At 41.4% G+C, this 3,842-nt stretch overlaps 1 long non-coding RNA gene across 1 annotated transcript; it reads left to right on the top strand.

Moving 5' to 3' along the window:
* The first annotated feature begins 629 nt into the window (after nucleotides 1–629).
* Nucleotides 630–3,603, top strand: LOC125078259 (uncharacterized). The gene is made up of 3 exons (XR_007120837.1): nucleotides 630–736; nucleotides 1,870–1,874; nucleotides 3,593–3,603. It is a non-coding gene; the product is annotated as an uncharacterized LOC125078259 (long non-coding RNA).
* Nucleotides 3,604–3,842: the final 239 nt, after the last annotated feature.

Below are 3,842 nucleotides of genomic sequence, written 5' to 3'. Positions count from 1 at the left end.
AGTCTAGCCCTGATATAAGTACAGCCATCTTGGCAAAGCAAAGGCTGGCACCTTGCACCCCCTCTCCACCCACTCCCCTCCCCTCGGCAGTATGTGTGACATTCCTCAGCCAACTCTAACTGCCCTAAAAGAAAAACAAATAGTTAACTTGCAGAGATCACAATCCTGCAAGACAGGAGTCTCCCTTGGTTTACCAATGTCCTTGAGATTTACAACAAAGAAGCTATCTTTTCAATAGCCCAATTTCCACAGACAAATAACTCAGTTCCTTAAGCCCTAATGTCACCCTCTCCTCCATAAATAAAACTGAAGGACGCTGAGGTAGAAGGAAAAGTAAATAAAGTTAAATTTCTTCTAAACCCAAATCTCACTAACAAGGACTCTTGATAGCAAGAATGTGACATTCCACCAGGAGACTCCCCAATTGTCTTTATGTTAGTGCCTCATTAGAGGGAAACAGCCTTGGCTTGATAGTACACAGGCCTTCAATATCCTGACAGTCTTCTTTACCCTGATAGCCCTTCTGAACACCCCCTTTGTCCTCACCCACCACTGAGTCCACCCCTACTCTGCTTTTAAAAACTCTGACTGTAATCCGGCTCGGGGTCCAAGTCCCTACTCTGCTGTGTTGGGTATACTTGGGCCCAAGCTTAAGCTTGTCAAATAAACCCTCATGTGATTGCATCGGTGCTTGGCTCCTTGGTGGTCTCTCAGACGCGAAAACTCGGGCACAACAGTTGTACAGATTTCCTGGTTTATTACACCAGGACTGTTCTCATACTGTGCTAGCCCATAATTTACATGGCAAATGAAAGTAGGATCTAAGACAGGAACACAGAGCCTACTAACGCTGGTACTCTTACAGGTCCGGTAGGCCAACCATCTGCAACATAGAGTAATAGACTCACATCCTTCATATCTGCTCCCTATGAGGACAGCAACTGCAAACATATAATAATAATTATTTATTATTAACACTTTTAAAATATATGTTGCTTATACTGTTATATTGATCTCCCACTATGAGTTAGACCCTATGTTAAATGTTTCACATATTTTGCCATGACTAATTCTAAAGACTATAGAGTAAGTTTGAATATGTACTATTATTAGCCACCTTTTATAAATATGGAATCCAAGATTCATAGGAATTAAATACCTTGTTATTTCTCACATGGGTACTACGGTTGAAGTCACAGTTTGAATCAACAGCTGTCTAATTTCAGAACCCTTGTTCTTAACTAAAAAAGAAAAAAGAAGAAGAAAATGAAAAAGAATAGAGAGGGAAGAGGAGAAGAAAAGAAAAATTTTGTTTTGCATGGGAGAAATACCCAGGGTACCCAAAGGTTAATTCTGGCTATCTGTGAGTCATGTAAATTTTAATTAACATTTTCTAATTTTCAAGAATAGACATTGAATATTTATAATTTTTAAGAACTGATAAAAATGTATTCTTAAAAAAACCTTGTTGTGTAGTGCCTTGACTGGCCCAGTTGGTTAAGCCTCTGCCTTTGGCTCAGATCATGATCTCAGGGTCCTAGGATTGAGTCCCACATCAGGCTCTCTGCTTGGCAGGGAGCCTGCTTCCCCCTTTCTCTGCCTGCCTCTCTGCCTACTTGTGATCTCTCTCTCTCTCTCTCTCTCTCTGTCAAATACATAAATAAAATCTTTAAAAAATTAATAAAATAAAAACTAAAAATAAATTAAAAAAAAAACTTGTCATTGAGCCATCAACATTGGTCATAACCATCATTATTGATCAGTCAATTAATCACCGTCCTTGGTTGGTCTGTGATCTACTAAAGGAGAAAAAGCATGGATATAAATGAATGGCTATATGACTATCTCATCTTCCATTGCTATTAGTAGGTATAGTGCTTTTGGTATCTGTTCTGTCCCCCTGCCACTATAAAGGCTGATGAAAAGATCAGTTACCCTAAAGCCATCTAAAATTGAAATCCAGTGCTTTTGTCCCTCTCTGCAACACTCCCACCAGTGCTCCTCCAACTATTACATGAATACTGCCAGAGAATATACTACCTGCAAATGCATGCTAGCTATCCAGGAAAGTTCTGACTTCTAGAAAGCATTTTTTAAATTTGGAAAAGAGCTTTTTCCCCATACCTCCATACACTGATCCCTGCTCTGTTTTCTAGGGAAAACAGAGATTAGAAGTCAAGATGGTGGAGAAGTAGCAGGCTGAGACTACATCAGGTAGCAGGAGATCAGCTAGATAGCTTATCTAAACATTGCAAACACCTACAAATCCAAAGGGAGATTGAAGAGAAGAACAGCAATTCTAGAAACAGAAAATCAACCACTTTCTGAAAGGTAGGACTGGTGAAGAAGTGAATCCAAAGCAATGGGAAGATAGACCGCGGGGAGAGAGGCCGGCTCCCGGCAAGCAGCGGAGAAATGGAGCACTAACTCAGGACTTTTTTAAAAGTCTCTTCCGCTGAGGGACATCGCTCCAGAGACTAAACCAGTGTGAAGCCCACATGGGGTGAGCATGGCCCCAGGTCCCTCAGGGTCACAGAAGGATCAGGGGTGTCTGAGTGTCACAGAGCTTGCAGGTATTAGAACGGGGAAGCTGGCTACAGAGACAGAGCGAGGAGTGAGCTCTCAACTCAGGGTTACCTTGAGCCGGTCACAGGCTGGGTGATCTTGGAGCATGGCCGGAGGCCAGGGAGAAGGGAGCGATTGGGCACTATTTTCTGAGGGTGCACTAAGGAGTGGGGCCCCGAGCCCTCGGCTCCTCTGGGCCAGAGACTGGGAGGCTACCATTTTCATGGCCATCTTCTGGAAATCTACGGAAAGCATTCAGGGAACAAAAGCTCCCGAAAGCAAACCCAAGCAGACTACTCAGCCCGGCCCCTGGTAAGGGCGGTGCAACTCCGCCTGGGGCAAAGACACTTGAGAATCACTACAACAAGCCCCTCCCCCAGAAGATCAACAAGAAATCTAGCCAGGACCAAGTTCACCTACCAAGGAGTGCAGGTTCAATACCAAGGAGATCAGCGGAATTCTAGAGGAGGAGAAAGCAAAGCACGGAACTCATGGCTTTCTCTCCATGATTCTTTAGTCTTGCAGTTAATTTAATTTTTTTTTCAATTTTTTGAATTGGAAATTCAAAAAATTCTTCTGCTGGTAAATTTCTTTTAACTTTTACCCTTTTCTTTTTTAATGTTTTTTAACTAGTTTATCTAATATATATATTTTTTTCATTTTTATATTTTTTCCTTATTTGTTTTCTTTTCTTAATGGTTTGTTTTCTTTTTTCCTGAACCTCTTTTAATCCCCTTTCTCCCCCCACAATTTGGGGTCTCTTCTGATTTGGTTAAAGAATATTTTCCTGGGGTCTTGCCTCCCTTTTAGTATTTTAATTGCACCTTCATATACTCTTATCTGGAAAAAATGGCAAGGTGGAAAAATTCACCACAACAAAAAGAACAAGAGGCAGTACCAAAGGCTAGGGACCTAATCAATACAGACATTGGTAATATGTCAGATCTAGAGTTCAGAATGATGATTCTCAAGGTTCTAGCCGGGCTCGAAAAAGGCATGGAAGATATTAGGGAAACCCTCTCGGGAGATATAAAAGCCCTTTCTGGAGAAATAAAAGAACTAAAATCTAGCCAAGTAGAAATCAAAAAAGCTATTAATGAGGTGCAATCAAAAATGGAGGCTCTCACTCCTAGGATAAATGAGGCAGAAGATAGAATTAGTGATATAGAAGACCAAATGACAGAGAATAAAGAAGCTGAGCAAAAGAAGGACAAACAACTACTGGACCCACGAGGGGAGAATTCGAAAGACAAGTGACACCATAAGACGAAAGAACA

The sequence above is a fragment of the Lutra lutra genome, chromosome 10 (genome assembly GCF_902655055.1).
Source record: "Lutra lutra chromosome 10, mLutLut1.2, whole genome shotgun sequence".
In the NCBI taxonomy this organism is placed as follows: domain Eukaryota; kingdom Metazoa; phylum Chordata; class Mammalia; order Carnivora; family Mustelidae; genus Lutra; species Lutra lutra.
Note: the sequence above shows the minus strand (reverse complement) of the source record. Positions and strands in the feature narration are given on the sequence as shown.